We start from the raw sequence: 27,302 nt of genomic DNA, 5'->3' as shown, positions 1-27,302 counted from the left end.
GTGATTACAGCACATTTGGAAAGAGGTGAAGTCATCAGACAAAGTCAGCATGAATTTGTGAAAGGAAAATCATGTCTGACAAATCTTATAGAATTTTTTGAAGATGTAACTAGTAGAGTGGATAAGGGAGAACCAGTGGATGTGGTATATTTGGATTTTCAAAAGGCTTTTGACAAGGTCCCACACAGGAGATTAGTGTGCAAACTTAAAGCACACAGTATTGGGGGTATGGTATTGATGTGGATAGAGAATTAGTTGGCAGACAGGAAACAAAGAGTGGGAATAAACGGGACCTTTTCAGAATGGCAGGCTGTGAGTAGTGGAGTACCGCAAGGCTCAGTGCTGGGACCACAGTTGTTACAATATATATTAATGATTTAGACGAGGGAATTAAATGCAGCATCTCCAAGTTTGCAGATAACACGAAGCTGGGCGGCAGTGTTAGCTGTGAGGAGGATGCTAAGAGGATGCAGGGTGACTTGGATAGGTTAGGTGAGTGGGCAAATTCATGGCAGATGCAGTTTAATGTGGATAAATGTGAGGTTATCCTCTTTGGTGGCAAGAATAAGAAAACAGATTATTATCTGAATGGTGGTCAATTAGGAAAAGGGGAGGTGCAATGAGACCTGGGTGTCTTTGTACACCAGTCATTGAAAGTGGGCACGCTGGTACAGCAGGCGGTGAAAAAGGCGAATGGTATGTTGGCATTCATAGCAAAAGGATTCAAGTACGTACAGGAGCAGGGAGGTTCTACTGCAGTTGTACAAGGCCTTGGTGAGATCACACCTGGAGTATTGTGTGCAGTTTTGGTCCCCTAATCTGAGGAAAGACATTCTTGCCAAAGAGAGAGTACAAAGAAGGTTCACCAGATTGATTCCTGGGATGGCAGGACTTTCATATGAAGAAAGACTAGATCGACTGGGCTTATACTCGCTGGAATTTAAAAGATTGAGGGGGGATTGAAACATATAAAATTCTAAAGAGATTGGACAGGCTAGATGCAGGAAGATTGTTCCCAATGTTGGGGAAGTCCAGAACAAGGGGTCACAGCTTAAGGATAAAGGGGAAGCCTTTTAGGACCGAGATGAGGAGAAACTTCTTCACACAGATAGTGGTGAATCTGTGGCATTCTCTGCCACAGGAAACAGTTGAGGCCAGTTCATTGGCTATTTTTAAGAGGGAGTTAGATATGGCCCTTGTGGCTAAAGGGATCGGGTGTATGGAGAGAAGGCAGGCATAGGGTTCTGAGTTGGATGATTAGCCATGATCATACTGAATGGCGGTGCAGGATCGAAGGGCCGAATGGCCTACTCCTGCACCTATTTTCTATGTTTCTATGTTTCTTTCTATTTTATGGATAGAGATATGTATTTATGTATATTTTGGTCCTTGCAGATTGTTGTCAAGCTTCTCTTTGTGTTAGGTACTGAACGTAATATGAGAGGATATTTTGAGTAGATAAATTATAAATAAAATAAACAACAGCATACTTGTTCCTCAGTTCTGCTTCTCTCGTGTGTTATTTACAGTCATCCAGCTTCCCAGTACCACAAACACAACATTTGGTGATGAGGTGACAAGCCTTCATATGATAATCATTACTTTGTTCCCTTTAGCAGGAAAAGTCCATGTGCAACGCTGGCTGTGTATCACTGTGTAATGTGGGTGAGCTAAAAGAAAATGGCTGCAGGAAGCGCGGTGAGTGAAGAATCTGAGGAGAGAGAATGAGAAAAGCGTGGTTAAATAAAACAAGTAAGAGAGGGAGAGGGAGATGGATAAGACTAGGTAACTTCACTGGAGCATGATGGTGTTTGGAGATGAGATAATGGTCTTGAGATGGGGGAGTGACATCATTTTCCTGCCAGTGAGAGGTTATATGATAGTTTTTTTTCAACTGGGTATAAAAAGATTATCCCACCCTGTGACATGGGCAGTCCGTGTTTGAATTTGGTAGTGACTGGAGATGAGATAATGGTCTTGAGATGGGGGAGTGACATCATTTTCCTGCCAGTGAGAGGTTATATGATAGTTTTTTTTCAACTGGGTATAAAAAGATTATCCCACCCTGTGACATGGGCAGTCCGTGGTTGAATTTGGTAGTGACTGGAGATGAGATAATGGTCTTGAGATGGGGGAGTGACATCATTTTCCTGCCAGTGAGAGGTTATATGATAGTTTTTTTTCAACTGGGTATAAAAAGATTATCCCACCCTGTGACATGGGCAGTCCGTGGTTGAATTTGGTAGTGACTCCATGCTGCTGCGTATTCCGATGTTATGACGCAGCTTCACTTAAAAGTGGAGTTTTACTTTCTGCCTTAAGTCAAAGGTTATTGCCAGCAGGTTTGCCATAATACTGCCAGTCCAGTCATTGCAGAGTGAAGATTTGAAGTTTGGGAAGTTAAAGATCGAGGAAAGTTGATTTCGACGGTAAAGCAGGTTCAACCTTGTTTGATTCTCAGTCGGAAGGAATTCGTCAGCTATGCATATGTTCTGCCAGAAGAATAGAGGGTCGGGTAAAGTTTCGCCAAAGAAAGGTCAGTGCCTTTAAGCGGTTTATTTCCTTTGATCCTAAATCCTCCGGGAAAAGCATACTGCAGCTGGGAACAGCAGTAACACGACGTGAAAGAGAACTTAAATTATCTCAAGAAGTCTCTCCTAAGCGACTGGGTAAAACTTTGGACTTTCGCATTTACTACTTCTAAGAACTTTTTTTGCATTCTCCACTTTAAGAACTGTTCAAGCTGCTGCACAGCAGCTGACTTCCGGTTAAGTTAGTCGTTTGTTTACTTTTTTTTAGCAGTGTTTAATAAATGTTTATTTGTTATAAATAAAACCTGCCTCAATTATATATTCATTGTTGCTGATTTGTGACAGCCACTATTCCTTTGATAATTGCTGTGAAGCTTAGATTTCATAAAAGCAATCAGAAGGAAGGAAACACAAAACGCTGGCAGAACTCAGCAGTCCAAACAGCATCTATGGGAGGAGGTAGTGATGACGTTTCACTCCTGATGAAGGGTTTCGGCCCGAAACATCGTCACTACCTCCTCCCATAGATGCTGTCTGGCCTGCTGAGTTCTGCCAGCATTTTGTGTTTTTATTTATTTCCGGCATCTGCAGATTCACTCGTGTTGCAGGGGAAGGAAAGTTTATTTCGCAGTTTGTGGTGGTGCTGAAGCAAGTGTCTCCACCCTGTGATTTTGGGCAGTCACTGTTACATGCAGACTTGAATGTGGTCTGCATAGGAAGGCAAATCAGAAACATTTGCTTACAGCAGACAGATAAACATTACAGAAGCCAATTGAGAATAGTGCATTTACGGAAGTGGCAGCTAAAGAAGCACAGCTATCAAGCACATCTTCCCAAATTCATAAAGTTTCGACTAACTTTAAGAACATGACACCTATTGGCAATTGATGTTACCATTCTGGCCAAACTGGGCATCCAGCAAAAGAAAGCGGGTACAAGGATTTAAATTGACAAAGCCATGGCAAAAAAGGGACATATTGAATGTGCCTGAAAAAGTAAAAAGGCACAGTCAACCAAAACAATTGTAGTAAAGAAAATTACTTAGGAAAAACAAAGAAACATATGAACAAGATGGAACATACTGAAAATGGACTGTGTGACTCTCACTCTGTGGTTGAAGAAGCTTTGCATGTTTTACCCAGTTCAGGACACAAAGTCAGCAGTGGGTGATCCAGCAGTTGGATAGGGCCACAGTGAGGATGCTGATGTACGTGGGTGCTGCAGTATCACTGGGGTTAGAGACAAGGTGAAATTACAGCAACTCACCCCAGAAGGGATAAGGTTGACTTTGAAGTCAGGGGAGTAGTGCATGTTACAATAGAGGTTAATGAATAGGGAAAGAAACTTCCACCGTACATTGTTATAGGAAGTTGTCCAGTAAAAGCGGCTCAAAAGTTGTGAAGAAAAGAAAATCTACAAGTAGACAAATGAAAAAAAATGTACAGAAATTTACAAATGTACAGAGGCATTCTCCACAACATACCTTGCAAACTCCACATCTCTCTAGGAAAGCCAGACTGAGGTTTAAATCTGCCACCACCTGGCCAAGAAGGAACAGGGAATTTTACTGTCAGTCTGAGCGGAGGGAGGATAATCACTTGACCAACCCATATTAATTATTTTAGACTCTAAGATTCTAAAACCATACAGTTTTAATCCACAACAAATGCCTTAGTTAAACCCATAGAATGGTGTCCACATGCTCAGATGAATATAAAAAATAATTCTCCCCCCCCCCCCCACAGTGGTGTTGCCTGTGCAGGGTGTAATGCGCCTGCTCCCACTAACCCAGGCATTATTTAGGACATCATGAACTGTGCCCTCAGGTCTTTTGGGGGACCGTTCTGCTGTGTACAAGCTAATGTAACAGTGTGAGTGAAAATAAGTGAGACTGCTTGGAATGCCTGTGTCTAGAATCCTTATTTTTATGAGTTATAAACCAGCAGAGTACGTTAACTGAAGGGATTGTTTTGATTAGCTAAGCTAGCGATTGTTTTAGTGTTGGGGTGTGTAAATGGTGAACTCCCAAGAACTGCAGAACAGGAGGGAAAAGTGTGTGAACTACTGGGAAAGCTAGACCAGGGTCAGAACGAAGAGCAGTGACTAACCGGGCAAAGGGGCAAGGATAGCGGGAGAATTAGCAGTGCCAACCTGTCCTGTCACACTAGTAACCACAACATCTGGAGGGTAAGACGAAGGAACGCATGCTAATCCTCATAGAGGGATCAGAAGTGGAGAGAGTGAGCAGCTTCAAGTTCCTGGGTGTCAAGATCTCTGAGGATCTAACCTGGTCTCAACATATTGATGTAGTCATAAAGAAGGCAAGACAGTGCCTATACTTTATTAGGAATTTGAAGAGATTTGGCATGTCAACAAATACACTCAAAAACTTCTATAGTTATACCATGGAGAACATTCTGACAGGCTGCATCACTGTCTGGTATGGAGCGTCTACTGTACAGGACTGAAAGAAGTTGCAGAAGGTTGTAAATCTAGTCAGCTCCATCTTGTGCACCAGCCTACAAAGTACCCAGCACATTTTTAGGGGGTGGTGTCTCCAAAAGGCAGCGTCCATTATTAAGGACCTCCAGCACCCAACGCATACCCTTTTCTCACTGTTACCATCAGGTAGGAGGTACAGAAGCCTGAAGGCACACACTCAGTGATTCAGTAACAGTTTCTTCCCCTCTGCCATCCAATTCCTAAATGGACTTTGAAGCTTTGGACACTGTTTTAAATATACAGTATTTCTGCTTTTGCACATTTTTAATCATCTACTCAATATATGTAATTGATTTACTTGTTTGTGTATTATTATGCAGTATTTTATTTATTATTTTTTTCTCCCTGCTAGATTACGTATTGCATTGAACTGCAGCTGCTAAGTTAACAAATTTCACATCACATGCTGGTGATAATAAACCTGATTCTGATCAGCTGCTGCCCACTTCTGAGCTTACTGAATTCCAACACTATCTACCTGATTCAAATCTTGTTGTGGAAATAGGACATGATTCTGAGATAATGACTGCAGAACTACTGTTAAGATCAAATGACACAGCCAGTGCTCCCCCATTGCATGTGCTTTTTGAGGTGCCCCCTACTGACAATACGGTGTCCACGCCAAGATTGACAGTGTACATACACCACCAAGAGATAAAATGACTTTGGCATCATCCCTGGCTCCTTGGTAGCCTCCCAGGAACAGGCAGCCTCCAGACAGGTTGAATATCTAGTGATTAACCCCCAGTACATGGGGTAGAATAATCCTCAGGGTTATGTCCGGTGAGGGAGGCCGTCTAAACTCTTTACCGAGTTCAGAAAAAAAAATGTTTTTTTGTTGTTGGTTGAATTTGATGATTAGTTCATTAAATGTTAATAGTTCATTTGCTGGTTTCTGTATGGAAAGGGGGAGAAACCTTTAAAATAAATGGGGAGGGATATGTTAGGTATTCATGTGTATTTTGACCTTTAGGGGTTGCTGTCAAGCTTCCCATTGTGTTACGTACTGAGCGTAATGTGAGAGGATAGGTGACTTGCAGAGAGGTGAGGTACAAGCAGGTAGCTGTTTATTTTACTTGTAAGTCATCTATCTTCTCACATCCTCTTGTGATGTTATTCATGGCCACCTAGCATTCTCAGTAACAGAAATAAAATACATACACGCATTTCTAATCAAGATTTCACTCCCCACTTCCAAATTACATCCTCCATGTAATCTCCCAAGCCATTGAACTGCCAATCCAACAACCGTTAACAAGCCAACTCGATCCATCCCTCTCACTGATCCCCTTCTTCACAATCCAGAATTAGAAAACAAAAGCAGTAAAATTCAAGCCGCATAAAGTCACAATGATGGTTTCTTCCCACTGCAGCCGGGCAATCGCTCAGTTCTGGTCATGACAGGCAAGAAGCATGTTCAGCTCCAGAAGAACTGCCACCTGTGGCACATGCACCAATGGGTAGTGCATTGCTTAATTTCTGCCAGTCTATTGCTGCCAGCTGGTGCTGGTTAAGCGACAGAGAGGAGGCTGCAGTAAGTATATTGGCCTCGTCTTTTGGAATAGCGTAGTTTTCATCAGAAAACTCTGGTGAAATTGTCTCTGGCACCTCTCAGAGAAAATAGACAATCAAAGACAAACACATAAGACCATAAGACATAGGAGCAGAGTTAAGCCATTTGGCCCATCGAGTCTTCTCCACTATTCAATCATGGCTGATCTTTTTTATTCCGCCCAATAAGACACCACAGATTCTGCCTATTATGCTCTGGAGATATGAATAACCCATGGCAGGTACCTTAAAGCCATAGAGAAATTCACCAATTCTGACTATGCCGAGTCCTCCAAGTCCCTTCGCCAGGTTACCTACCTGAGATATCTTCTTTTATTCAAAGAATAGGGTTTCACTTCCACCACCATCAATGCTGCCTTCACCCTCATCCCCTCCATTTTCTATACAGCTGCTGTCACCCCATTCTCCCGCTGCTATGACAGGGATAGAGATCATCCTGTCCTTACCCACTATCCCAAGACCCTCTATATCCAGCACATAATTATTCATAGCTTATGCCATCTCCAATGGGATCCTACCACTAAGCACAGCTTTCCTTCTCCTCTTCTCTACTTTCCATAGGGATCTCCCACCATGTGATTCCCTTGTCAACTCATCCTTCTCCACTAATCTCCCTCTTGGACCTTATCTCTGCAAGAGTAACAAGTATTTTACCTGCCACTACATTTCCTCCCTCACCACCTTTCGGGGTCCTAAACAGTCCTTCCAGGTAAGACAAAACTTCACTTGCAAATCTATTGGGGTCATCTATTGTATTCAGTATTCCACGAATGGCCTTCCCTACGTTGGTGAAACCCAAAACAGATCGACAGACAGCTTTGTTGAGCACCTTTGCTTTGTCTGCCACAAAAGACAGGATCTCCCAGTGGCTCATTTTGTCTTCCTATTCACATTCTGACATGTCTGTCCATGGCCAGCTTCGCTGCCACGATGAGGCCAAATTCCTGGTGGAGGCTCAACACGTTATATTCCATCCTGATAGCCCCCAACCTGATTTCTTCAACTTCCAATCATTTCTCCCTCACCCCTTCCCACTTCTTTACTTTTCCATTCCCCTACTCCTTCCCTTTCTCCCATGGTCCACTTCCTCTTCAATTAAATTCCTTTTCTTACCCTTTACCTCTTCCAACTATTACCTCCTAGACTCTTACTTCATCACCTCTCTCCCAGCCACCCACCTTTCCCCTCACCTGCTTTCATCTATCACTTGACTGCTTGTATTCAACTCTGCGGCTTCTGCCCCCTTCCTTTCCAGTCCCGATGAAGGGTTTGGGTGAAATATTGCGTATTTGTTCTTATCCGTAGATTCTACCTGATCTTCTGAATTGCTGCAGTATTTGGTGTGCACTCCTCAATATTTCCAGCATCTGCAGAATCTCTATTTGTTTTAATTTATTAATTTACAGGATGTGGTTGTCATCAGCTAAGCTAGCATTTATTGCCCATCCCTAGTCACCCTTGAGAAGGTGGTGATGAGCTACCTTCTTGAACCGCTGCAGTCCCTGAGGTGCAGGTACACCCACAGTGCGGTTAGGGAGGGAATTTCAAGATTTTGACCCAGCAACAATGAAGAAATGGTGATATGTTTTCAATTCAGGATGGTGAGTGTCTTGGAGGGGGATTTCCAAGGGGTGGTGTTCCCAGGTATCTGCTGTTATCGTCCTTCTAGATGGTAGTAGTCGTGGGTCTGGAAGGTGCTGCCTTAGGAACTCTGGTGTGTTATTGCAGTGCATCTTGTAGATAGTACACACTGCTGACACTGATATTGGTAAAGGACTTGTGTCTACCAATGTCAGTGTCATTTCCTAAACCAATATCCTCATCATCAATCAGTTCCAATGGGTGGGTCATCTCATCCATGTTTCTGACTCCAGACCCCCAGACAAGTCCTTTGCTCCCATTTCCATCAGAAGGAGGTTCTTAGGACAGCCGTGGAGTCACATTTTTTTTCTTCAGTCTGGGTCTTTTTCTATCTACGTCGTCATGAAGCAAAAAGCCCAAAAACTACTTCAGTGACTCATAATAATTCTGCTCTGAATCTGTAAGCTTACTCTTCGCTACCAGTTTCATGCTTCTCCCCATTAGTTCAGAGTTCAGATTTAGATTTATTTATCATATGTACAATGCATGTTAACATACAGTGAAATTTAAAGATCATAAAGACAAACAGTGGAATCCTATTTCCGCAATTCCAATTCTGCTTTAATATACTTTGAATTAGAACTTTTTATCATTAATCACTTGCATGCATAATAATCTTCAGGAAATTCTTCAAGATTGCTTCTTGTTCCCAATGCCCTGAGCATATATGAATGATCTTACTGGACCTGCTCACCATGCTTGATGTATCTCTTGCATTTCTCTGACACAGAAGCCGGGCATTAAATCTGTCAGCCTTGATCACAAGAACTGTCCTTAAACATTCAGTGTTCCACTAAGAAGCTTTCAAGGCCATCGCTCCCAAGTTTCATGTTTTTGGTCTCTTTTTATTTTGTCAAAGCTTCCCTAGCCAGGATGTATCCTGGTTTGTATTCTAACCAGGATGGGCTCTGCCACACTAAGGCAAGTAGTTTGCAGATCTCTGGTCATGTTAGAATACAAAGGCAAGGTTGTGCTTTGCTCAGGAATGTAGGCTTACCATCATGTTGTTCAAACAACTCCTGGGATTTCTGAAGACACATTGAATGTCATTGATTTAGTCATTCTGGTGTTGTTCAGTACTGATTTATGGTGAAATTTCATGGGCTGAAACATTTCTCAGCTTTATACTCTAAGCAGCTGATGTTATTAGACTACCAAAGTTGAAGTTTTATCTCCTTGTTTTTGTTCAATATTTATGGCGTTGTCTGCCACTCTTCTGAGCGTGTCCATGATTTGTCCTGATCTATTTTCTCTCTGTATTCTGCTAAAGCATTTTCACAACCCTTTTATGCACAAACATTCTCTGCTGCAACGTGGCCATTATTTAGTCTGTCAACCAGTTTTCTGTTGTATTTAGCTTCAACTGCAGAGTATTTTGGCTGACTTCAATATGAAAGTAATGGGTGATTTGCCTCAGTTCTTTTTTGACTTTGATTTTTTATTAACTCGGAATCAACTATCTCAACTGTCTGTTATAGTAAAGTTTCCAAGAAAATTATTAGCATTCCTAAAATAACAACTCATCTATTACTTTGTCTAACAACTGGCCATAAGGTATGAAGTGGACGTGGTTGGGGTTGAGGGAAGGGGTTGAGTGAGCTGGTGCTAAAGCTTGGCTTGCTTATACCAGTTTCTGTGTATCACAGGTTCTGAGAGAGCTCCAAAATGGGGTCTATATTCCATGCACACGTTTGTGGAGGAAATTCACTGAGGATGCAATCAGTGACTGACACCTGATGTGGGCAAAGGTAAGAACACAAAGCAGGCTGGTCATGTCATCAATAAGTAACCTAAAGCAGTCCCCCCCTCCCATTTTTGTACCCGTCTTTATTAATTGTCCTTTCAATATAAACTTTGAAATGACTATTATCACTGCTACTAATGCTCTTCAAAGGAGGCAAGTACGTAGAATACTTAGTTTTAACTAATGCTATCAACTCATTATATTGCCTGTACAATGATATTCCTTGCCAATCAACAGAGCAATGATCTCTGACCAGACACCAAAACCATTTCAAGGATCAGGTATCAGATATCTGGCATGTTCTCTGCTCAATATGCAGAGGGCACAAATACGCACATACAACTTAGCTTTTGACGCCACTCAACTCTGTAAATCCAAATTTATGCACTTGTTATCTGATTTTGAAACTCGTCAGGCTAATTCACCAACAGATTTGCCTTGATTCCATTCCTATTAATGCTATCAGCACACACTGGGACTTGACCTTCAGGATTCACCCATCGCTGCAATCATTTCTTGTGAAAAAAAAGAAGTCCAAGAGGTGACTCAATAGGTTCCTAATTTTAAAATGACCTGGCAAAGCAGATATTTCTCAGAAAGTCTAAAAGCATGAGTTATTACTACACATCATGATCTGAAATTCAGCAGCTGAGTTGAAACTAACAGCCCGAGAGGATGGACTCTGATTTGAGATTGTTTCAACAGAAAATTTGACGGGTATAAGGAAATAAAATTGCAGGGCTACAGAAATGAACTGGGAAATAAGTGGCTAATTACTCTTACAGGAAACTGGTGTGAGTTAAATGAGTGAATTAATATTCTACAAGAATCATTGCCATAAGACTCAATGTTACATTCACTAGAGAATTCAGAGAAATATACAGTACTGTGAAAAAGTCTTAGGCACGCATTAGCTAGGGTCCCTAATATATTGTACAGTATTGTAGTAATTTTATATGTTACACTGTACTGCTGTCACAAAAAACAAATTTCATGACATATGTGAGTGATGATTAACCTGATTCTGATCTGGGTCTCTATTGTGGACTGAGAGTGGGAAGGGAGCAGGGAGAGGGGAATCAGGGTTGGGAAAAGGGGAAGGGAGAGTGTGGGGAGCCAGAAGAACCAGAGAGACATTCTGTAATGATCAAACAAAGCAATTGTTTGAAATGCGATGACCTTTCCTGGTGTCTCAGGGCTGTGTGTCTGCACCCACACCAGCCCCCACCCCGACACTCCTTCTCTGCCACCTGACCCACACCCTTCCCACTGCGCTCCACCCTTGCTATTCCCAACATCTGTTGATCCCGACAGATTTACAGACTTGCACTCCACACCACATTGACAAATACAGTACAGTAGAAAAGTCTTAAAAAATTTAATAAATAATTTTTTTTTAAAGTAGAAAAGTCTTCAGCAGCCTGGCTATATGAGAGTTTTGCACAGTACTGAATGTACCCAGAACACACAGAGAAGGGTAAAGTAAATGGCATTGAAAGAGGAGATTAACACGAGAAGGAGAAAGCCACGGGCAAGAGCATTGTGAGGATTTGATGGTGGGAACAGGATAACATGGAGGAGATGTGAGTAAATAAACAGTTCATGAACTGCAGTCTCAAATCAGCTTCATATAAAAATTCAAATAATCTGGCACCCTCAGCACTCTGACACAGGATGAACTGATTTCTGAACTATTGGATGTTGCTCATATTAACAGTCCACTTCACTTTGTTTATTATATATATGTTACATAGTGGTATGATAAATTTTCCTACTGAATTTTGTGAATCAAAAGTGGGCGAGACACTTTAAGTTGATGTCAGGAAACAGAAGCAAAAAGCCAGTGAGCCAGATGTCTCCTTGAATCAATTCAATTCAAAATAAAGATTAAGATGAACTTTTACAAGTCAAACAAAGAGATTCAGAAGGTTTAATATTCTGGTGTAAACTTACATTACATTCACTGGAAAGAGATTTGATTAGTTTTATTTGTTGTTGTTGTTTTGCATTGATCTTTCTTGCCCCCTGGAGGTTAAAGGCGGTACAGCTGTGCTTATCTGATTCTGCTTTGGAAATGGTTTCAACAATGCATTCACATTGTTACTAAGAGGAACATATATTCAGGACTATTTGTGTCTTCCTACCACCTAACTTTGAACATTAATAGTAGCATGACAGCCATGTTAATATTAAAATGTGTTAGTGCAGACGTTACAGATGAAAAGAACTGCTTTGCAAAGCAGAGAGGCTACTTAATGAAATTTAAAATATTTCAAATCCTGATGGATTATTTGGATAGTTTGGATTTTTTCTTTGAATAGTTCATACTATCTGATCCGTGAAACCAAACATACAGTGGCCAAGTCAAACATTCTACTGCAAGCAGTAGAGAGACATTCTCTTTTTTTTATTAGTTTTTTTTATACATTTTCTACATCGTTACAGATAGAAAAACCCTAGATCAAAATGAAGAACATTGATACAGTGCAAATATAAACATACAATAATAATATGGTACAAAAAAAAGATAATTGAGAAAGCACCCAAATTGAAGTCATGTAAAATTAGTATCCTCCCCAAGCCCCGCAACAAAAAAAAAGAACTCCAGACCAACCACAACACAACATAGAGAATATAAATCAGGACATTCAAACCCCCAAAACTGTAAATACACTTAGCAACAAAAGATATTAACGCCTACTACCAAATAAAAGGAGCTGAAAGCAAGGGATCGGGAAAAAAACCTTGGTTAAGAGGAAGGTTATGAAAGTACTCAATAAAAGGTCCCCAGACCTTATGGAACTTTATATCCGAATTAAGAACTGAATAATGAATTTTTTCAAGGTCTAAGCAGGACATAATATCATTAAGCCATTGAGCATGTGTTGGCGGGGCAACACCTCTCCATCTAAGGAGGATTAAACGTCTAGCCAGGAGAGAAGCAAAAGATAATATTCGACACTTAGTCGAACTCAGACGTAAATCTGTCTCACCCAAAAAACCGAACAAAGCAATTAAAGGGTTAGGTTCTAGGTGGTGATTCAGAATATACGATAACGTTATGAAGACATCTTTCCAAAATTTCTCCAAGCTAGGACAAAACCAGTACATATGAATGAGAGAGGCCTCGCCCCTTTTGCCTTTATCACAAAGAGGACTAATATTAGGGTAAAATCGAGATAATTCAGATTTAGACATATGGGCTCTATGAACAATCTTAAACTATAAAAGGCAATGGCGAGCACAAAGAGAGGTTGAATTAACCGATTTGAGAATCGAGTCCCAAATCTCATCAGATAAGGAGGTATTTAAATCCTGCTCCCATGCCATTTTAATTTTATCCACAGGGGCACGTCGTAAGGCTGCTAATTTATCATGAATAAATGATATTAAACCTTTACCTAGTGGATTAATAGAAAGAAATAAATCCATAACATTTTTCTCAGGCATTTCAGGGAAGTTAGGAATTAAAGGATTAATAAAGTGTCTAATTTGGAGATATCTAAAAAAATGAGCATTGGGCAGATTGAACTTAGCAGGGAGCTGTTGAAAAGATGCGAAGTGATTATCAATAAAAAGATCTTCAAAATGTCTAATGCCCTTCCTATACCAATCATGGAATGCTAAATCATACGTAGTAGGTAAAAAAAAAGGTGATTATGTAAGATAGGGCTAGAAAAGGAAAAACCATGGAAACCATAAAATTTCCTAAACTGAGCCCATATACGCAAAGTGTGTCTAACAAGAGGATTAACTATTAATCTGGACAAGCTACTAGGGAGTACAGAGCCAAGAAGTGCAGAGATAGATAAATCTTTAGTGGAACTCAACTCCATTGCCACCCAATTCGGGCACTTGGGTTGGCCATGGAAAAAAGACCAAAAGGTAGCACAACGTATATTGGCTGCCCAATAATATAAACAAAAGTTAGGTAAAGCCATGCCACCCTCTTTTTTAGATTTTTGGAGATAAACTTTATTAATTCTAGAGCGCTTATTCTTCCACAGATATGACAAAATAATAGAGTCTAAGGAATCAAAAAAAGATTTAGGAATAAAAATTGGGATTGATTGAAATAAATATAAAAGTTTAGGGAGAACATACATTTTAACAACATTAATACAACCTACCAAAGACATAGATAGAGGTGACCATTGTAACAGACTCTGTTTTATAGTGTATGAAAGATTGGCAAAATTTTCACGAAAAAGATCTTTAAACTTCCTTGTGACTGTAATCCCAAGATAAGTAAATTGATTATGAACTACTTTAAAAGGGAGATAACAGAATGTTAATTCTTGTGCTTCTTTATTAATTGGGAAAAGTTCACTCTTATGTAAATTAAGTTTATAGCCAGAGATCTGGCTAAACTGGTCAAAAAGTGAAAACATTGGAGGTAAGGATGTAGACGGATTTGAGAGAAAGAGTAATAAGTCATCAGCATAAAGAGAAACTTTATGCTCAACACCCCCTCTCCAAATCCCAGTCAATTCAGGACAATTTTGAAATGCTATCGCCAAAGGTTCTATAGCCAAATCAAAGAGAAAGGGACTTAAAGGGCATCCCTAACGGGTGCCATGTTTGAGGTTAAATAACTGGGATTTCTGAAAATTAGTCAAAACAGAGGCAGTGGGACACAGATACAGCAATTTGATCCAAGAGATAAAACTTTGACCGAGGTCAAATTTTTCTAAAACTGCAAAAAGGTAGTTCCACTCTATACGATCAAATGCTTTCTCCGCATCGAGGGAAATAACACATTCAGGAATCCCAGTTGGAGGTGAATATAAAATGTTAAATAAACACCAAATGTTAAAAAAAGGAAGACGGTTTTTAATAAAACCAGTTTGATCCTCAGAAATAATAGAGGGAATAACAGTTTCTAATCTATAAGGCAAAACTTTGGCCAAAATTTTAACATCAACATTACGCAAAGAAATTGGCCTATAAGAGGAACATTCTGTTGGGTCTTTACCCTTTTTTAATAAAAGAATAATAGATGCCTCATTAAAAGAGGGTGGCAATTTACCGTAATTCAATGAATCAGATAATACTGAGAATAACTGAGGAGAAAGAAGTGAAGAAAATGATTTATAAAATTCTACGGGGAACTCATCAGGTCCAGGAGATTTCCTTGAAGACAATGCAGAAATTGCAAAAGATATTTCTTCTGATGATATAGGCGCATTAAGTTTAGCTTTAAAATCAGATGAAAGTGAAGGAATATTCAGATTATTTAAAAAATGATCAACAGAGATATTCTCATTCAGAAATTCAGAGGAATAAAGTCAAGAATAAAAAATTTTAAATGCGTCATTGATTTCTAAGGGATCCGATGTAAAGTCTCCATTCTCCTTCCAGATCTTTGTAATATGTTGTTTGGCTTTGGAACGCCTCAGCTGATTGGCTAGAAATTTACCAGATTTGTCACCATGAATATAAAAGCGACTCTTACTTTCAAAAAGTTGGCGTTCGACGGGTTGAGTATACAGAAGATTAAATTTAGTTTTAAGTTCTACACGCTTCTTGTATAATTCATTATTCTTAGTTTGAGCATACAGTTGATCCAATTCTTTATTCTGATTAATGAGGTCTAATCAATCTGCACAGGACTTTCTATTAAGATTTGCTGTATAGGAGATTATTTGACCCCTCAAATATGCTTTCATGGCATCCCAGACAATCTGGGATGACATTTCAGATGATGTATTGGTGTTAAAATAAAAGGTTATTTGATCCTTAATAAGTTTTAGAAAATCATCATCCGATAATAAAGTCGAGTCAAACCGCCAATGTTTATTCCTCTAAGGGAGACCAGGAAAATTTAAAGAGAGAGTAATTGGAGCATGGTCAGAAATCAGTATACTCTAATAATCACAAGAATAGACAAATGGAATAAGTTGATTATCGAGTAAAAAGTAGTCAATTCTAGTAAAGGTATGGTGAACATGAGGAAAAAAAAGAATAATCTCTCTCAGTAGGATGAAGGAAACGCCATATATCAGAGATACCATAATTAGAGAGAAAAGATTGAATAGCTAAGGCAGATTTAGTAGGTAGTCTAGTAACAGAGGACGATCGATCCAAATTAGGATCTAACCAACAATTGAAATCGCCACCCAGTATAAGAGAGTATGAGTTTAAGTCTGGTAGTGAGGAGAAAAAATTTTCAAAAAAATTAACATCATCAAAATTGGGAGCATACAGGTTTGCTAGTACAACTTAAGTATTATATAATTTACCAGAAACAATAATAAAACAGCCATTTGTATTAGATATCTTATTATGGAGTTCAAAAGGAATATTTGAGTTAATAAGAATGGAGACCCTCCCTAACTTTGGCGGCAAAGGATGAATGAAAATGCTGACCTGCCCACTTTGACAAAAGCAGAGTTATCAAAACTGCGAATATGAGTTTCTTGAAGGAAAGCAATGTCAGCTTTGAGTTATTTAATATGTGAGAATACCTTCCTTCTTTTAACAGGGTGATTCAATCCCTTTACATTCCAGCTCACAAGTTTAAGTGTATTAACTATTATCAATTGTTAGTGCATAGAAGGCAGCAGGCATATAAAAAATCAAGCAGTACAATAACAGTCTGGGAGCAAAAATGTAAACATAGATCCATAGAATCAAAACAGAGACATGTCCTGAATAACAAAGGAAAGCAAAAACCAGTGAGTAGTGTTGGAACTGGAGAACCCACCCCACCCTCGCAACCCAAAACTAGACGGCTACCTAAAAAAGCAGCTAGCTCTACCAAAAAAATTAACCCAATTATGACTTCCAGTTCTGTGTCATTAATAAAAGTTCCGTATAAATACTATAGCAAATAATAAGTAATTTATGCACTAGAAAACAGAATTACAATTAGGAACAACTTCAACAGAAGTATAAAACTTAATACAAAGAAAATCAGAAGAAAACCAAAACTAACCTACCCGCGAAAAATTATAAAAGATTAAAAGAAAAAAAAAGGGAGGGAGAAAAGGGGGAAATTATAGATTAGAAAGTACTTATCAACCATTTACAGGACAAAAAGCAAAACTTAAACTATGAATCAACCAACAGGGAGGCCTTCAGTAAAAACTCCAAACCTCCAAAATAGGTTAAAGTCAATTTTAGATCTCTATAGATAAAGTTATACAAAAATAAAATAGATTACACAAGTACAATCTAAAAGTCCACAGGGAAACATTAAACTTAGTTTATCTATTTAGAAAAAACGCACCAAGTCCAGGGAGAGATTGACTACAGCGCTTAGAGTTTCAATAGATAATGTCTGAATTATTCAAGTAAAGTCTGAGTTCGGAAAAAATAGTTTTACTTCGAGAAGTACTTATCAACCATTTTAGAAGGTCAAACCGGTTCTGAAGAAAACGGGGTGGCCGGAAGACTTCCAACAAACGCTCAGCCTCCTTCACTGATTTAAACCACTTATAATCTCCAGTAGTAAGCGTAATTCGAAGATCAGCTGGATTTCGGAGAGACGGTCTGAATCCGCGATCAAAAAGCACTTTCATTACACCTTTAAACTCAGCACGCATCTTCAGAACCTGGGGGGCATAATCCTCTACAAAATGAATGACCGTATTTTGAAAAGCAAAAGTACCTCTGCGGCGTGCCTCCATAATCAAACGGTTTTTCACCTGGTATTGATGAAAGCACAAAATTACCGGCTGTGGACGGGAACCCAGAGTTGCACGGGGAACATACATCCTGTGAGTCCTTTCAAGCTCAGGTGGAGTCGGAAGAAATTCTTTCGAAAAAATCTCTCAGAGAAAATCCGAAAAAAATTTCATGGGAGAGCCTTGTTCGGTGGCCTCTGGCAAACCAAGAATTTGTAGATTGCAACGTCTGCTCCGGTTTTCAAGATCCACCATTTTGGAAAAATGTTTACTATTCTTATCTTCTAGGTTGGAGCAGAGAGTTTCAAGATATTGAACACGGTGTTTTAAATCTTCAGAAGTTGAGTCAATGCGAGATAAATGTTCAGCATGTTCATTCACTCTAGCATTGATCTGATCCAATTTGAAATCCAGCTGGTTGAAAGAAGTTCTAAATTCATTTCTAAAATCCATTAAAATATCTTGTCGATGTTGTTCCAAAACAACGAGAATGACAGCCGGCAAAGCCGTAGAAGTTTCCTTTTTCCCGGTTTTAATACTTTTGGTAGCCATTATAAGATAGATGTGTTCGCAGGCAGGTAAAGGTGACCTAATAAAATACCTAACTAAGGTTTAAGAAGGGAGACATATAGTGCAAAGATAGGAAGAATGACGGAGCAAAAGTTCGGAGCAACTAAACAATCGCCATCTTACCGGAAGTCCCGAGAGACATTCTCTCTACAGTTGTTAACCACTTCAAGCTGCTCACTGAAAATCAAACTCTCTTATTGCCAATACTCCTTTAATATTCAACATCCTCCTTCATTTCAGACTCTCCGATCTTTCCCTCTTGCATCAGATTATTTTTCTCCGCCCTTCCTGCTCTGCTCTAATGAGGAGCCATTGACTTGTCAACCTTCCCTCATCCCGGTCAGGCACTGCCTTTTTCTGCTGCTTTGATCAACAGCTTGTGATACCTACTTTCCTGTGAAAAGGGCTTAGGATTCCAAAATCCAGTTTGTCCTAATTTGCAGCAAGAATGAACACTGTCCATTAGTTATCAAATCAAGTTATCTTCCCACAGATTCATCCTTCAGTTTTTTTCCACAATAGCAATGAATAAAAACATACAATTCATTTTGAACCCTTACATGAAAGTATATTCAGGGAGTAATAATGTTAGTGCTACATTATTTAGATGACTGATGAATACCCAAAGGAACTAATTCAGCAGCCAGGTATAATACAAGGATTCAGGAGTCATTTCAGCACTGAACTGTAAAGGTTCTTATTAAATTTAATTCTTCATTTTAATTTTTGCTGAAGCAGTCTTCTTTGATGAGACAGGATCTATAAATAACAAACCTGTAGATGAAAGAAAATCTGTGCTTACATTATAATTGGGGATTCATCCCGTGTTGCATTGAATCAAAATGCTCCTAGCCATGAGTTTCATCCAGTTAATTATTTACCAAGAATTGTTGAAATGCAATCAAAATTGACAGCCTTCATGCTGACAATCCATTCACTGACAACATCTCACAGACCGTGGTAGGGAGACTCAGTGTATGCACTTCCTATTTGAGAATTAAACAGTCACCAAAGAAACCGTGAACCTTCGTCCTGTTTGGACAAAGACACCCATGTCAAACAGATGATTAGAAGTTTCATTTTTTAAATCTTTTTTATTAATTATTATTAAAAATCAACAAAAAATACATTAAGGTAATCGTCAATATGTCATGAGGTACAATGAAGAATTAAATTAGCAAATAACTGATTAACAAAGCTAAGCAATATATCAAATAATAATAAGAAAAAATAAAGTGTTAAGAATTTTTTTGGGAAAAAAAAGATAAAAAGAAGTTTCATCATTTACTTGACACGTAGCCAAGTGGTTAAGGCTTTAGGATTAAACTGTGGGATTGCTGGGTGGCACAGCTTGAAAGGCCAGATGCTGTACCACAATGAATAAATATATAAATCCTCAAAATGTTATACTTCAATCTATACCACTTACAAAGTGACATCTTTGTCTTCTACAACCATTGCCATCTGGTTTGCGAACACATCAACCAATTCATCAATTAAATGTGCTGTATAGCTGAAGTCTTGAGATGGGTTCCCGTTAAAACATACCGTCAAGTTTAGAAGATACCATTATCTCAACTCTGCCCACATCCACCCAGTTAATTTTGTAAGTAGATAATTGTTATGCCCAGAATTCTATTAATCACATTTTAGCAAATGATTTCTTTCCAGGACTGCTATTCAATTGCAGTACATAGCAGTTCCTATATCCTATTTGGCAGACGTAAGTAAACCTTTACAAAGTTTCGGCCATTTTGTGTGATCAGCTAAATGTTCTCAAGTTGCCCTGCGCTAGTTTTCCTACTTTTGGATTCTTGTAAGATGTTGAGCTAACCAGGTTTCCCTCTCTCATTGTAAGCAGCTGCATGGCACATACCAATAGAAGGAATATGGTCGGTCCTCCTTATCCATGGGTTCCGCATGCATGGATTCAACCAACCACGGATCGGGAAAATCCAGAAGTTCTCTCTCCAGCACTTGTTGTTTGAGCATGTACAGACCTTTTTTTCTTGTCATTATTCCCTAAAAAATACAGTATAACAACTATTTACATAACATTTACATTGTATTAGGTATTATAAGTAATCTAGAGATGATAAAGTATACGGGAGGATGTGCATAGGTTACCACCGATCTGGAATCTAAAAAAAACAGAAGATCTCTAAGTCGTAACAGGTACATCCGGTATTATTTAGCGTCAGTTAGTCAAACGTTTGTCTTAGTATATAGTACATATTTTACCTTTCTATGCATACAAAACATTTAAGAAACATATGTATTCCAATAATTAAACCATTGCATTGCTTAGTAATAACTGTAGCTTTCATCGGGACAGGGCCTTCACATGCTCCAATATTCTCACTTTATTCTGACTGTAGCCTAACGCTTTTCCAATGACCAATGCAGTTTCACCTCTTTCTGAATGCTTTGTTATTTCCACTGTCTTTTCAATCGTGATCGTTTTCCGGAACAGAAACTGTGGGCAGCGGGTCCCAAACTCCGCCGGGTCCTAAAGTCCACCAACTTGAGCATCCATGTTTTTTGGTATCCACGGGGGTCCCGGAACCAATCCCCTGCAGATAAGGAGGGCTGACTGTAGTTGCAGTATTGAGAGAACTTGACACCTACTTCCTGTGTTGAAAACCATCTTGTCAATGTTAGATATTTTGTTTATCAATGTTTTGATAATGCCTATGTTGATTTAGTATTGACTTAATTGGGTTATTGCTATGCCTTTGGAAATGTTATGGAAAATTCCAGTGCTTGTCTCATACAAAGTCGTCACACATAATTGCTTTATAGAACAGTTCCTAGATAATATTCTAAGCCAGGATATTGAGCAAAGACTCATTTCTTTATCCTCACTAACTTGTGGAAAATTGTTGCTCCCCCATAAGTCATCTTTTGATTGTCTGAGGGAGGACAGAGAAAAAGCTTCCAGAACATTCTTTTCATGATGCCCGTGGTTGTTTTTGTGCCTTATGCTGGAATTTAAGTGACTGGGCAAGATGAAGATAAAGGGAATAACAGGTGGTAGTGATTTTGAAGCACAAAGATGCACTGGTGTTGGGATGGCTTGATACAGGAGCACGGTTTTTCTTATCAGCTTCATACATTATTTAACTTGCTTGGGATTTTCTGATCAAAGAACTTATCTATGCCTGTCTTTTTGTCGGCCATGTGGAGCAATCTATGTTCGAAGCCGACACCAGTATCTGTCTTCCTCTTTTCTTACGTTATATCGACAACCGCTTCGGCGCTGCTTCCTGCACACAGGCTGAGCTCGTCGACTTCATTAACTTTGCCTCCAACTTTCACCCCGCCCTCAAATTCACCTGGTCTATTTCCAACATCTCCCTCCCCTTTCTAGATCTTTCTGTTTCTATCTCTGGAGACAGCCTATCCACCAATGTCTACCACAAACCTACAGACTCTCACAGCTACCTAGTCTATTCCTCCTCCCACCCTGTCTCCTGCAAAAATACTATCCCTTTCTCTCAATTCCTCCACCTCCGCCACATCTGCTCTCAGGATGAGACCTTTCATTCTAGGACAAAGGAGATGTCTTCCTTTTTTAAAGAAAGGGGCTTCCCTTCATCCACTATCAACTCTGCCCTCCATCGCGTCTCCCGTATTTCAAGCACCTCTGCCCTCTCCCCATCCCCCCGCCAGCCCACCAGGGATAGAGTCCCCCTGCTCCTCACCTATCACCCTACAGATCCAACGTATAATCCTCTGTAACTTCCGCCACCTCCTAGGGGATGCCACCACCAACCACATCTTCCCCTCACCCCACTCTCGGCTTTCCGCAGGGATCGCTCCCTACGCGACTCCCTTCTCCATTCATCCCCCCCATCCCTCCTCACCAACCTCCCTCCGGGCACTCATCCCTGCAAACGGAAGAAGTGCTACACCTGCCCCAACACTTCTTCCCTGACCACCATCCTAGGCCCCAGACAGTCCTTTCAGGTGAGGCACCACTTCACCTGCGAGTCAACTGGGGTGATAAAATGTATCCGGTGCTCCCGATGTGGCCATTTATACATTGGGAAGACCCGCTGCAGACCAGGAGACTGTTTCGTCGAACACCAGCGCTCAGTCCTCCAGCAGTGGCGGGATCTCCCTGTGGCCACACACTTCAATTCCACAGACCACTCCCACTCCGACATGTCTGTCCATGGCCTTCTCTACTGCCAAGATGAGGCCACACACAGGTCGATGGAGCAATACCTTATCTCCTGCCTAGGTAGCCTCCTACCTGCCGGCATGAACATTCAACTCACAGACCTCAGTTGATACCCCTGCCCCTGCCCCTTTCCCCATCCCTGTCTATAATTTTAGTCTGGTTCTCTTTCTCTCTGTTTTTTTCCCCTCACTATGATCTCCCCCCAGCCCTAACTTTCTTTCTCTTTTATTTGCCATAATTTTCCACCTTCCCCCAGCCCATTTCCCTTCAACTTATCACTTCCCAGCTCTCTACTTCATCTCTCCCCCTCAACCATCCCATGTTACTTCACTCCTGATGAAGGGTTTCAGCCCAAAACGTTGTCACTACCTCCTCCCATAGATGCTGTCTGGCCTGCTGAGTTCTGCCAGCATTTCGTGTTTTTAATTTAACTCTTCTCATAGTTTGACACATTAAGCCTCATCCATGAGCCTTGCAACCCTGCTCACACACCAGTGCAGAGGCGTGAATGCCTGCAAGAGTACAGCTACAATTGCACTCAATATTTTTGGCAGTTTCCAAAAGCAAAATGTTCTCAATCAGCATTTCATTCACCAGCTGAATCCTCCCACACTTTCACCACCAGCTAGTTACAAGTACAAAATGCACCACATCAGCACAAGCAGGCTCCGTATATGACATACAAAATGCTCAAGGTCAAGCAGCATCTATGGAGAGAAATGAACAAGTGACATTTTGAGTCAAGACATTTCAGTATCCCTTCGTTATTTTCTGTTTCACTTACTGCTTCCTTTCCTCAGGAATAAGCACATATCTGTAGATGTGTAGATGTGAACTTCCCACTTTTGAGGACGTTTACAAAGACTAGTGTGTAAGAAGGGCCCAAAGAATCACTGGGGATCCGAGTCACCCCAGCCACAAACTTTCCCAGCTGCTACCATCCGGAAAATGGTACCGCAGCATAAAAGCCAGGACCAACAGGCTCTGGGACAGCTTCTTCCACCAGGCCATCAGATTGATTAACTCACGCTGACACAATTGTATTTCTATGTTGTATTGACTGTCCTGTTGTACATACTATTTGTTGTACATACTATCTGGTGTTGGCATGTGGCCAAGTGGTTAAGACATTCATCTAGTGATCTGAAGGTGCTAGTTCGAGCCTTGGCTGAGGCTGAGTGTGTGTCCTTGAGCAAGGCACTTAACCACACATTGCTCTGCGATGACACCGGTGCCAAGCTGTATGGGTCTTAATGCCCTTCCCTTGGACAACATTGGTGGCATGGAGAGGGGAGACTTGCAGCTTGGGCAACTGCCGGTCCTCCATAAAAAAAACCTTGCCCAAGCTTGCGCCCTGGAAACCCTCCAAGGTGCAAATCCATGGTCTATCAAGATTAATGGAGGCCTACATACTATTTATTATAAATTACCATAAATTGCACATTACACGTTTAGATGGAGATGTAGCATAGATGCAAGTAATAAAGTCAATTCAATTCAATATTTCTTTTATTCTCACTCCTTTTAGAAGGATATATTGATGGGTTAGGATGAAATAAAATAAAAGAGTAGGTTGGATTATAAATACTAGATCAAAAGTTCTCAGACTGATATGCCAACTATTTATTTCCTTCCATGGCTGCTGCCTGACCTGCTGAGTTTCTCCAACATTTTGTGTGTGCTCGAGATTTACAGCAATTGTGTCTCCATCAATGTCACCCTTTGAACCAGCAATCTCTACCATCTAAACTTACAAAGGCAGCAAGGTCACAGAATTGCCATCAGCTGCAAATTTCCCTCCAAGTTACACGTCAAAACTGACATTGTTGATTCTTCATCATCGCTGGGTCATATCCCAATTTGATTTATATGTGTGATGTCTTCATTAAGTGTATGGCAGTGACTCATGAAGACAGTTTACACCAGGTATGAACTATGAAGCCTAGCCATCAATGTTCAGCTCCTGTGAAAGAACAAATGTGACGTTTTTACTTGATGGTAGCTGTGATAATTGTACCTTACAGTTTGCACATTTAACTAGAAAAACAAATTTTTTAAGTAGGTGCATTGCCATTTGTGCAATTTCTTAATTATCCTGGAAAAAGGTAAGGTACATGAAGATAACCAAGTTCCCAGAAATATTCTCCACTACAGTCGTACTCATTCAATGCAGTTCTTGTACCAACAGTGTTGAAAACACTACCAGTTTTTCAGCCATTTCATTGTTATATTCTTACGATATCAAAAGAGACCATTTAGACTATTGAGTCTGGACAGGTTTTCTAAGCAATCCCATCAAGCCCACATTCATGTCAACACACACAACATGCTGGAAGAACAGGCAGCAGGCCAGGCAACATCTATGGAAAAGAGTGAACAGTCGATGTTTTATTCCAAGACACTTCATCAAGACTCACACTCACACCCCTACAAATTTCCCAGTTACACACCAGAGAGTGAACCCCAGCTACTAGTTTTTAGTTAATTACCAGTACAGTTTGTTTTTGCCCAAACACTGCAGCTTTAAAACTTTTACTTTGATTTACTGCAAATATAGTTACCAACAAAGCAATATGTCATCTGGAACTTTAATGGTGTTAAATAATTTGAATTGTGCAATCATTAACGGCTTCCAATTTTTACAAATGTTGAAAGTGGAAAAACACTGAAGGGCCCAGATTAGCACCAGAGTGGTTGTAGCTGTTGCTACTAACTATTGTGTGGCAGCGCTCTGGAAAAAGTTCTTCACCATAGCATACGCCAATCTGTTATGTTTCATTCACACACTCTGTACTAATGGAGGAACAGAGGCTATCCGTGCAAATTAAAGCTAAGCATTTGGAAATATTCTGGAACATTCCAGTGCTTGTCTCATAGAAAGTCCTCACACAAAATCAGTAAAGCTTTATATTGAGATTAATTATGGAATGATTGTACTAAGTTTGCTTGAGGCACATTGATATTCTACCAAACATGAAATATGTTTCTGTCATTGTTAAAGCAATGGCTTAGTTTGCTCCCCATAGCAACACATTTTATATTAACCACTTTCCTATCAAGATGATCCATATGGATTGTGTCAACACTCCATGTGCTAAGCCTCTTACTGACAGTTTCTCTCATTCAGTACCCAGCATGAAAGAAAACAATGGAAATAAATAGAATTTTTATTTTCATAGTTGCTTTTTTTATGTTGAAATACCTCTAATGGCTTCATCCATATATTTTTCTTTTAAGCATTATAATTCTTGAAGGCAAACATACCTGCTATCAAATGCCAGCAACAACTGGAAACAAAGCTGAGATGAAAGGTGCGCTATTAATGGTTTTCTTTGAGGGAAATTTTCCCAATTCCCAGCATAATTCCCTCTGCTTCTTTGAATATCAATAAAAATTTTCAATCGCTCATGAGAATCCAATGTGAGTTTGAGGCACACTTGACAGATCTGACGGGACTTCAAAGATGGAACGTTTTTAACTGATTGCAATTCACTGCCAGTCCCATTAAATTTAATCTTAAATAGATACTTCAGATTCCTGTGGCTCTATTGGACACATGTACAATTCAGGTGGAAGATTGTTAAATGCTCTAAAATAGTGGATGGGCATCTCTGACAATGAATTTCTGCCATTCACTCATTTTCTCTGATCTCCTTGTAAAGGGCTTCTATTTGTGTTAATTGTTTTGAGGGAAAGGTGCAGTGGGATATGGAATCACACTGGATATATGGCATTGTATTTCAGATCAGTCATGATCCACTTGAATGGATAGATAGATAGATACTTTATTGATTCCAAAGGTAACTACAATGTCACAGTAGCATTACAAGTGCATAGATTTACAAATGTACAAATATTAGAAGAGAAGTAAGAGAGAATTTAAAAAAAATAAGTTACCTCAAACAGTCTAACAGAAAGGGATCATCACTTTCATGGCTACAGGGTTGACTCATTATAGAGCCAAATGGCTGAGGGTAAGAGTGGCCTCATATAGTGCTCTTTGGAGCAGCGCGGTTGTCTCAGTCTATTAACAAAGGTGCTTCTCTGTTTGACCAAGGTGACATACAGAGATTGAGAAACATTGTCCAGAATTGCCAGGATTCTCCATATGGTTCTTTGTTCTATCACAGACTTTCCACTCAGTTTATTGAGTCTGTTGGCATTACCTGTGTTGATGCCATTGCCCCAGCACACCACCGCATAGAAGATTGTACTATCATCCTCAACTTGAAATACTTCTAAAAAGTTATCCTCCACAGAGAGCAGAGAAGAGGTTTCCAGTGATACACCACTTTCTGCACTGAAACATTTCTATGGAGCTTGACTACAAGTGACAGGCTCCTTGTCTTGAAGCTATAGTCTTGGAACAGAAGAACTTCTCAATATTCTATATTAACATCAGGTGTGCTCAGTGAGCATTAGTAGGACCTTTGAACTTTGTAGCTCAATGTGATCTTGCTGTTGAGCACAATTCAATAGAATAGAATACTCCTTTGAAGCACAAATTTTTAATATATTCTCATCCCACCGATTTGTTGCCTTGACCACTGGAGTCTTGAACTCATCAGTGTTTTAGTTATTCAGTTCAAGAAGTGCAAAGCATTTTATTAGTAAATAATTCATTATAATGGCCAATTTTCCCAGAATGCTTTCGGCTAGTAGCCAAATTACTTATGCAAGTCCAGTCTGGAGTCTAAACACATCAAGAATAATTTACAACTGTGTAACCTAATAAGGGAATCATAGTCCTGTGAGAGTTAAAGATTTCATTTCATTTTAATTAGTATTTTATTTAGAGACAAGAAAAAATGGAGTAGTGTGCATTTTAGGATGAATATGCATGCTTAAGATAATTATGTTACATAAAATTTTGGAAGTTTAATTGATCTATGCTGTACATCTCAATTTGTCACATATTCTGGTAATAT

General features: G+C 39.8%; 1 long non-coding RNA gene across 13 annotated transcripts in view; it reads left to right on the top strand.

Moving 5' to 3' along the window:
- LOC132380175 (uncharacterized) overlaps window positions 1–27,302 on the top strand; it is an 81,603-nt gene that overhangs the window by 5,903 nt on the left and 48,398 nt on the right. For 4 of the 13 annotated variants that reach the window (XR_009507690.1, XR_009507689.1, XR_009507678.1 and 1 more), the window contains exons 2-3: window positions 9,893–9,994; window positions 20,047–20,180. This is a non-coding gene — a long non-coding RNA (uncharacterized LOC132380175). Of the gene's footprint in view, window positions 1–1,616; window positions 1,699–6,406; window positions 6,568–9,892; window positions 9,995–11,392; window positions 11,578–20,046; window positions 20,181–27,302 lie in introns of all 13 variants that reach the window. The other 9 variants (XR_009507684.1, XR_009507685.1, XR_009507687.1 and 6 more) reach the window with 9 other exon arrangements.

This window comes from Hypanus sabinus, chromosome 23 (genome assembly GCF_030144855.1).
Source record: "Hypanus sabinus isolate sHypSab1 chromosome 23, sHypSab1.hap1, whole genome shotgun sequence".
NCBI classification, from domain to species: domain Eukaryota; kingdom Metazoa; phylum Chordata; class Chondrichthyes; order Myliobatiformes; family Dasyatidae; genus Hypanus; species Hypanus sabinus.
This window is presented reverse-complemented; position numbering and strand designations above follow the sequence as displayed.